At 44.3% G+C, this 10176-nt stretch overlaps 1 non-coding gene across 1 annotated transcript; it reads left to right on the top strand.

Annotated features, from left to right (window-relative positions):
- The first annotated feature begins 761 nt into the window (after nt 1-761).
- TRNAL-UAA (transfer RNA leucine (anticodon UAA)) lies at nt 762-848 on the top strand. Its single transcript has one exon. It is a non-coding gene; the product is annotated as a tRNA-Leu (tRNA).
- The last annotated feature ends 9328 nt before the right edge of the window (nt 849-10176 follow it).

Genomic DNA, 10176 nt, shown 5'->3' on the forward strand with positions numbered 1-10176 from the left:
TAAGTATCACTAACCTGCCCTTCTGCGGTTATAATGCGTGTGAATGAAGCCATCTGTTATCTGCCCCCGATTTATGATGCCTGTAAAAGTTGGCCCCTGACCTTTGAGCATCAAAAGAAGCTTTGATAGGGTATTGCTAATGTATGTTGAAATCTACAGCTGCTTTATACATCTCTACTAGACAGCATCTGGACCATTTAAAAATGCTTAACAATATGTCTGATAATTCGCCCGTGACTGAGACCTTAACACTTCAGAAAAGACAGTCTACACCCCTCAATGTTTCTTTAGGATCCCCAAGTTTATCTGGACTCCCAGGTCGGTCACTGTCAAGAAGACGCTTTGATAGGTTATTGCCTGTTGTAAATTGGTTAACCATATAAATGCATAGTTGTGGCTTTCGACGGCTCCTGTCATTGTCTCGCTGCAAATATTTGTTGTTCCTGTGTATTTTGATCTGTACGTTTATTTGTTCTGTAAATATTATGTAAATGCGTCTTTTTATAAAAATGACATTATTTGCCTTACATATATTATGTCCACCTTTTCAACTGTAGTATGCCTTTGTTTTTATAAAATAAACTAATGTATGTTGAAATATACGTCTGCTTTTTATTTGGTTTTGACATTACCTTCATGGTTGACTACGTCAGATGTACATTGGCTTCGCAATGTTAGCTACGCCTGAACTAAAATTCCATCTGAATCATCTCCTTAATACACGTCTTCATATTATTCTATAGCCACATTATCCATCCTATACCAGGGTGGCCGAGCGGTCTAAGGCGTTGGACATAAAAATCCAATCGGCGTAAAAGCCGTCGTGGGTTCGAATCCCACCCCAGGTAAACTTTTAAACATTGTTTTATTATTTTTTTACAGTAAATTTACCCAGCAATTTTATGTGTTTATACAAAAAGAACAAAATGAGCTTTTATTCAAATAATTTGTGAATAACGTATTCAGATATAACCCTGGTCATGCCTTGGTTACAGCGAGCACCAATCACAATCATTATTCAAAATGTAACCCGGTCATGCGCACAGTTATACTTATAGTTTCAGAAAACCGCAGAAAACATGTTCGGACGCTTTCCAGGCATGTCAGGGCATGTTTCTGTTCTATGAACACGCCCACAACTCGGTACGCACCAATCACAACACGGCTTCAGTCCCCACCAATCACATTCATTCTATGGGAATGAACACGCCCACAATTCCGTATGCACCAATCACCGCATGGCTTCAGCGCGCACCAATCACAATCCTTCTAAGTACGCGTCATATGATGCTGTTCCGGAAGAGGCGGGGTTCACCCACCGGAACCGGAGGGGTGTGGTCTATGGTACACCGGTTCCGGAAGAGGCGTGTCACTGAACCGGAAGCGTGTCACTGAACCGGAAGGGCGTGGTCTGGGGGAACGTCAGTTCCGGAAGAGGCGTGGCCCTGAACCGGAAGGGCGTGGTCTGGGTACACCCCGGAACCGGAAGGGCGTGTACCGGAACCGGAAGGGCGTGGCCAGTCGCCGGCCTATAGGGCGTGTCAATGTTAGCCACGCCCTAGGTGTGTCCCTAAAGGGGCGTGTCGACGCCCCTAAAGGGGCGTGCCGTTGTCAGCCACACCCTAACCACGCCCCGAAAGGGTGTGTCAACGCCCCTAAAGGGGCGTGTCACCGGCAATCACGGCATAAACACGCCCCTAAAGGGGCGTGACAACGTTAGACACACCCCAAACACGCCCCTAAAGGGGCGTGACAACGTTAGACACACCCCAAACACGCCCCTAAAGGGGCGTGACAACGTTAGCCACGCCCTAACCACGCCCCTAAAGGGGCGTGTCACCTGTCAAAACTAGTTTGACGACTTATGTAGCTCTATACTACTGACAAGCCCTCCAAAAATTGACCCTTTTTATTGGCAGATGCCTGCCGGGGTTCTTCCATAGATGGATGTAAAAGTAACAAGCAAAGGCTTTTCACAAGCCCTCCAAAAATTGACCCTTTTTTTTGGCAGATGCCTGCCGGGGTTCTTCCATACATGGATGTAAAAGCAACAAGCAATGGCTTTTCACAAGCCCTCCAAAAATTTACGCTTTTTTTGGCAGATGCCTGCCGGGGTTCTTCCATAGATGGATGTAAAAGCAAGAAGCAATGGCTTTTCACAAGCCCTCCAAAAATTGACGCTTTTTTTGGCAGATGCCTGCCGGGGTTCTTCCATACATGGATGTAAAAGCAACAAGCAATGGCTTTTTTTACAAGCCCTCCAAAAATTGACCCTTTTTTTTGGCAGATGCCTGCCGGGGTTCTTCCATAGATGGATGTAAAAGCAACAAGCAATGACTTTTCACAAGCCCTCCAAAAATTGACCCTTTTTTTTTTGCAGATGCCTGCCGGAGTTCTTCCATACATGGATGTAAAAGCAACAAGCAATGGCTTTTCACAAGCCCTCCAAAAATGTACGCTTTTTTTGGCACATGCCTGCCGGGGTTCTTCCATACATGGATGTAAAAGCAACAAGCAATGACTTTTCACAAGCCCTCCAAAAATTGACCCTTTTTTTTGGCAGATGCCTGCCGGGGTTCTTCCATACATGGATGTAAAAGCAACAAGCAATGGCTTTTCACAAGCCCTCCAAAAATTTACCCTTTTTATTGGCAGATGCCTGCCGGGGTTCTTCCATACATGGATGTAAAAGCAACAAGCAATGGCTTTTGACAAGCCCTCCAAAAATTGACCCTTTTTATTGGCAGATGCCTGCCGGGGTTCTTCCATAGATGGATGTAAAAGTAACAAGCAAAGGCTTTTCACAAGCCCTCCAAAAATTGACCCTTTTTTTTGGCAGATGCCTGCCGGGGTTCTTCCATACATGGATGTAAAAGCAACAAGCAATGGCTTTTCACAAGCCCTCCAAAAATTTACGCTTTTTTTGGCAGATGCCTGCCGGGGTTCTTCCATAGATGGATGTAAAAGCAACAAGCAATGACTTTTCACAAGCCCTCCAAAAATTGACCCTTTTTATTGGCAGATGCCTGCCGGGGTTCTTCCATACATGGATGTAAAAGCAAGAAGCAATGGCTTTTCACAAGCCCTCCAAAAATTGACGCTTTTTTTGGCAGATGCCTGCCGGGGTTCTTCCATACATGGATGTAAAAGCAACAAGCAATGGCTTTTTTTACAAGCCCTCCAAAAATTGACCCTTTTTTTTGGCAGATGCCTGCCGGGGTTCTTCCATACATGGATGTAAAAGCAACAAGCAATGGCTTTTTTTACAAGCCCTGCAAAAATTGACGCTTTTTTTGGCAGATGCCTGCCGGGGTTCTTCCATAGATGGATGTAAAAGCAACAAGCAATGACTTTTCACAAGCCCTCCAAAAATTGACCCTTTTTATTGGCAGATGCCTGCCGGGGTTCTTCCATACATGGATGTAAAAGCAACAAGCAATGACTTTTCACAAGCCCTCCAAAAATTGACGCTTTTTTTGGCAGATGCCTGCCGGGGTTCTTCCATAGATGGATGTAAAAGCAACAAGCAATGACTTTTCACAAGCCCTCCAAAAATTGACCCTTTTTTTTGGCAGATGCCTGCCGGGGTTCTTCCATACATGGATGTAAAAGCAACAAGCAATGACTTTTCACAAGCCCTCCAAAAATTGACCCTTTTTTTTGGCAGATGCCTGCCGGGGTTCTTCCATAGATGGATGTAAAAGCAACAAGCAATGGCTTTTCACAAGCCCTCCAAAAATTGACCCTTTTTATTGGCAGATGCCTGCCGGGGTTCTTCCATACATGGATGTAAAAGCAACAAGCAATGACTTTTCACAAGCCCTCCAAAAATTGACCCTTTTTTTTGGCAGATGCCTGCCGGGGTTCTTCCATACATGGATGTAAAAGCAACAAGCAATGGCTTTTCACAAGCCCTCCAAAAATTGACCCTTTTTTTTGGCAGATGCCTGCCGGGGTTCTTCCATACATGGATGTAAAAGCAACAAGCAATCGCTTTTCACAAGCCCTCCAAAAATTGACCCTTTTTTTGGGCAGATGCCTGCCGGGGTTCTTCCATACATCGATGTAAAAGCAACAAGCAATGGCTTTTGACAAGCCCTCCAAAAATTGACCCTTTTTTTGGGCAGATGCCTGCCGGGGTTCTTCCATACATCGATGTAAAAGCAACAAGCAATGGCTTTTGAGAAGCCCTCCAAAAATTGACCCTTTTTATTGGCAGATGCCTGCCGGGGTTCTTCCATACATGGATGTAAAAGCAACAAGCAATGGCTTTTCACAAGCCCTCCAAAAATTGACGCTTTTTTTGGCAGATGCCTGCCGGGGTTCTTCCATAGATGGATGTAAAAGCAACAAGCAATGGCTTTTGACAAGCCCTCCAAAAATTGACCCTTTTTATTGGCAGATGCCTGCCGGGGTTCTTCCATACATGGATGTAAAAGCAACAAGCAATGGCTTTTCACAAGAACTCCAAAAATTGACGCTTTTTTTGGCAGATGCTGCCGGGGTTCTTCCATACATGGATGTAAAAGCAACAAGCAATGACTTTTCACAAGCCCTCCAAAAATTGACCCTTTTTTTTGGCAGATGCCTGCCGGGGTTCTTCCATACATGGATGTAAAAGCAACAAGCAATGGCTTTTCACAAGCCCTCCAAAAATTGACCCTTTTTATTGGCAGATGCCTGCCGGGGTTCTTCCATACATGGATGTAAAAGCAACAAGCAATGGCTTTTCACAAGCCCTCCAAGAATTGACCCTTTTTATTGGCAGATGCCTGCCGGGGTTCTTCCATACATGGATGTAAAAGCAACAAGCAATGGCTTTTGACAAGCCCTCCAAAAATTTACCCTTTTTATTGGCAGATGCCTGCCGGGGTTCTTCCATACATGGATGTAAAAGCAACAAGCAATGGCTTTTCACAAGCCCTCCAAAAATTTACCCTTTTTTTTGGCAGATGCCTGCCGGGGTTCCTCCATAGATGGACGTAAAAGCAACAAGCAATGGCTTTTCACAAGCCCTCCAAAAATTGACGCTTTTTTTGGCAGATGCCTGCCGGGGTTCTTCCATACATGGATGTAAAAGCAACAAGCAATGGCTTTTTACAAGCCCTCCAAAAATTGACCCTTTTTTTTGGCAGATGCCTGCCGGGGTTCTTCCATACATGGATGTAAAAGCAACAAGCAATGACTTTTCACAAGCCCTCCAAAAATTGACGCTTTTTTTGGCAGATGCCTGCCGGGGTTCTTCCATAGATGGATGTAAAAGCAACAAGCAATGACTTTTCACAAGCCCTCCAAAAATTTACCCTTTTTTTTGGCAGATGCCTGCCGGGGTTCTTCCATACATGGATGTAAAAGCAACAAGCAATGACTTTTCACAAGCCCTCCAAAAATTGACCCTTTTTTTTGGCAGATGCCTGCCGGGGTTCTTCCATAGATGGATGTAAAAGCAACAAGCAATGGCTTTTCACAAGCCCTCCAAAAATTGACCCTTTTTATTGGCAGATGCCTGCCGGGGTTCTTCCATACATGGATGTAAAAGCAACAAGCAATGGCTTTTCACAAGCCCTCCAAAAATGTACCCTTTTTTTGGCAGATGCCTGCCGGGGTTCTTCCATACATGGATGTAAAAGCAACAAGCAATGGCTTTTCACAAGCCCTCCAAAAATTTACCCTTTTTTTTGGCAGATGCCTGCCGGGGTTCTTCCATACATGGATGTAAAAGCAACAAGCAATGGCTTTTAACAAGCCCTCCAAAAATTGACCCTTTTTATTGGCAGATGCCTGCCGGGGTTCTTCCATACATGGATGTAAAAGCAACAAGCAATGACTTTTCACAAGCCCTCCAAAAATTGACCCTTTTTTTTGGCAGATGCCTGCCGGGGTTCTTCCATACATGGATGTAAAAGCAACAAGCAATGACTTTTCACAAGCCCTCCAAAAATTGACCCTTTTTTTTGGCAGATGCCTGCCGGGGTTCTTCCATAGATGGATGTAAAAGCAACAAGCAATGGCTTTTCACAAGCCCTCCAAAAATTGACGCTTTTTTTTGGCAGATGCCTGCCGGGGTTCTTCCATACATGGATGTAAAAGCAACAAGCAATGACTTTTCACAAGCCCTCCAAAAATTGACCCTTTTTTTTTGGCAGATGCCTGCCGGGGTTCTTCCATAGATGGATGTAAAAGCAACAAGCAATGACTTTTCACAAGCCCTCCAAAAATTGACCCTTTTTTTTGGCAGATGCCTGCCGGGGTTCTTCCATACATGGATGTAAAAGCAACAAGCAATGACTTTTCACAAGCCCTCCAAAAATTGACCCTTTTTTTTGGCAGATGCCTGCCGGGGTTCTTCCATAGATGGATGTAAAAGCAACAAGCAATGACTTTTCACAAGCCCTCCAAAAATTGACCCTTTTTTTTTTGCAGATGCCTGCCGGAGTTCTTCCATACATGGATGTAAAAGCAACAAGCAATGGCTTTTCACAAGCCCTCCAAAAATGTACGCTTTTTTTGGCACATGCCTGCCGGGGTTCTTCCATACATGGATGTAAAAGCAACAAGCAATGACTTTTCACAAGCCCTCCAAAAATTGACGCTTTTTTTGGCAGATGCCTGCCGGGGTTCTTCCATACATGGATGTAAAAGCAACAAGCAATGGCTTTTCACAAGCCCTCCAAAAATTTACCCTTTTTATTGGCAGATGCCTGCCGGGGTTCTTCCATACATGGATGTAAAAGCAACAAGCAATGGCTTTTGACAAGCCCTCCAAAAATTGACCCTTTTTATTGGCAGATGCCTGCCGGGGTTCTTCCATAGATGGATGTAAAAGTAACAAGCAAAGGCTTTTCACAAGCCCTCCAAAAATTGACCCTTTTTTTTGGCAGATGCCTGCCGGGGTTCTTCCATACATGGATGTAAAAGCAACAAGCAATGGCTTTTCACAAGCCCTCCAAAAATTTACGCTTTTTTTGGCAGATGCCTGCCGGGGTTCTTCCATAGATGGATGTAAAAGCAACAAGCAATGACTTTTCACAAGCCCTCCAAAAATTGACCCTTTTTATTGGCAGATGCCTGCCGGGGTTCTTCCATACATGGATGTAAAAGCAAGAAGCAATGGCTTTTCACAAGCCCTCCAAAAATTGACGCTTTTTTTGGCAGATGCCTGCCGGGGTTCTTCCATACATGGATGTAAAAGCAACAAGCAATGGCTTTTTTTACAAGCCCTCCAAAAATTGACCCTTTTTTTTTGGCAGATGCCTGCCGGGGTTCTTCCATAGATGGATGTAAAAGCAACAAGCAATGACTTTTCACAAGCCCTCCAAAAATTGACCCTTTTTTTTGGCAGATGCCTGCCGGGGTTCTTCCATACATGGATGTAAAAGCAACAAGCAATGACTTTTCACAAGCCCTCCAAAAATTGACCCTTTTTTTTGGCAGATGCCTGCCGGGGTTCTTCCATAGATGGATGTAAAAGCAACAAGCAATGGCTTTTCACAAGCCCTCCAAAAATTGACCCTTTTTATTGGCAGATGCCTGCCGGGGTTCTTCCATACATGGATGTAAAAGCAACAAGCAATGACTTTTCACAAGCCCTCCAAAAATTGACCCTTTTTTTTGGCAGATGCCTGCCGGGGTTCTTCCATACATGGATGTAAAAGCAACAAGCAATGGCTTTTCACAAGCCCTACAAAAATTGACCCTTTTTTTTGGCAGATGCCTGCCGGGGTTCTTCCATACATGGATGTAAAAGCAACAAGCAATGGCTTTTCACAAGCCCTCCAAAAATTGACCCTTTTTTTGGGCAGATGCCTGCCGGGGTTCTTCCATACATCGATGTAAAAGCAACAAGCAATGGCTTTTGAGAAGCCCTCCAAAAATTGACCCTTTTTATTGGCAGATGCCTGCCGGGGTTCTTCCATACATGGATGTAAAAGCAACAAGCAATGGCTTTTGACAAGCCCTCCAAAAATTGACCCTTTTTATTGGCAGATGCCTGCCGGGGTTCTTCCATACATGGATGTAAAAGCAACAAGCAATGGCTTTTCACAAGCCCTCCAAAAATTGACGTTTTTTTTGGCAGATGCCTGCCGGGGTTCTTCCATACATGGATGTAAAAGCAACAAGCAATGACTTTTCACAAGCCCTCCAAAAATTGACCCTTTTTTTTGGCAGATGCCTGCCGGGGTTCTTCCATACATGGATGTAAAAGCAACAAGCAATGGCTTTTCACAAGCCCTCCAAAAATTGACCCTTTTTATTGGCAGATGCCTGCCGGGGTTCTTCCATAGATGGATGTAAAAGCAACAAGCAATGACTTTTCACAAGCCCTCCAAAAATTGACCCTTTTTATTGGCAGATGCCTGCCAGGGTTCTTCCATACATGGATGTAAAAGCAACAAGCAATGGCTTTTGACAAGCCCTCCAAAAATTGACCCTTTTTTTGGGCAGATGCCTGCCGGGGTTCTTCCATACATCGATGTAAAAGCAACAAGCAATGGCTTTTGAGAAGCCCTCCAAAAATTGACCCTTTTTATTGGCAGATGCCTGCCGGGGTTCTTCCATACATGGATGTAAAAGCAACAAGCAATGGCTTTTCACAAGCCCTCCAAAAATTGACGCTTTTTTTGGCAGATGCCTGCCGGGGTTCTTCCATAGATGGATGTAAAAGCAACAAGCAATGGCTTTTGACAAGCCCTCCAAAAATTGACCCTTTTTATTGGCAGATGCCTGCCGGGGTTCTTCCATACATGGATGTAAAAGCAACAAGCAATGGCTTTTCACAAGCCCTCCAAAAATTGACGCTTTTTTTGGCAGATGCCTGCCGGGGTTCTTCCATACATGGATGTAAAAGCAACAAGCAATGACTTTTCACAAGCCCTCCAAAAATTGACCCTTTTTTTTGGCAGATGCCTGCCGGGGTTCTTCCATACATGGATGTAAAAGCAACAAGCAATGGCTTTTCACAAGCCCTCCAAAAATTGACCCTTTTTTTTGGCAGATGCCTGCCGGGGTTCTTCCATACATGGATTTAAAAGCAACAAGCAATGGCTTTTCACAAGCCCTCCAAAAATTGACCCTTTTTATTGGCAGATGCCTGCCGGGGTTCTTCCATACATGGATGTAAAAGCAACAAGCAATGGCTTTTCACAAGCCCTCCAAGAATTGACCCTTTTTATTGGCAGATGCCTGCCGGGGTTCTTCCATACATGGATGTAAAAGCAACAAGCAATGGCTTTTGACAAGCCCTCCAAAAATTTACCCTTTTTATTGGCAGATGCCTGCCGGGGTTCTTCCATACATGGATGTAAAAGCAACAAGCAATGGCTTTTCACAAGCCCTCCAAAAATTTACCCTTTTTTTTGGCAGATGCCTGCCGGGGTTCCTCCATAGATGGATGTAAAAGCAACAAGCAATGGCTTTTCACAAGCCCTCCAAAAATTGACGCTTTTTTTGGCAGATGCCTGCCGGGGTTCTTCCATACATGGATGTAAAAGCAACAAGCAATGGCTTTTTACAAGCCCTCCAAAAATTGACGCTTTTTTTGGCAGATGCCTGCCGGGGTTCCTCCATAGATGGATGTAAAAGCAACAAGCAATGGCTTTTCACAAGCCCTCCAAAAATTGACCCTTTTTTTTGGCAGATGCCTGCCGGGGTTCTTCCATACATGGATGTAAAAGCAACAAGCAATGACTTTTCACAAGCCCTCCAAAAATTGACGCTTTTTTTGGCAGATGCCTGCCGGGGTTCTTCCATAGATGGATGTAAAAGCAACAAGCAATGGCTTTTCACAAGCCCTTCAAAAATTTACCCTTTTTTTTGGCAGATGCCTGCCGGGGTTCTTCCATACATGGATGTAAAAGCAACAAGCAATGGCTTTTCACAAGCCCTCCAAAAATTGTCGCTTTTTTTGGTAGATGCCTGCCGGGGTTCTTCCATAGATGGATGTAAAAGCAACAAGCAATGACTTTTCACAAGCCCTCCAAAAATTGACCCTTTTTTTTGGCAGATGCCTGCCGGGGTTCTTCCATAGATGGATGTAAAAGCAACAAGCAATGACTTTTATCAAGCCTTCTAAAAATTGACGCTTTTTTTGGCAGATGCCTGCCGGGGTTCTTCCATAGATGGATGTAAAAGCAACATGCAATGACTTTTCACAAGCCCTTCAAAAATTGATGCTTT

Source organism: Rhinoderma darwinii, unplaced genomic scaffold, assembly GCF_050947455.1.
Source record: "Rhinoderma darwinii isolate aRhiDar2 unplaced genomic scaffold, aRhiDar2.hap1 Scaffold_107, whole genome shotgun sequence".
NCBI classification, from domain to species: Eukaryota; Metazoa; Chordata; class Amphibia; order Anura; family Rhinodermatidae; genus Rhinoderma; species Rhinoderma darwinii.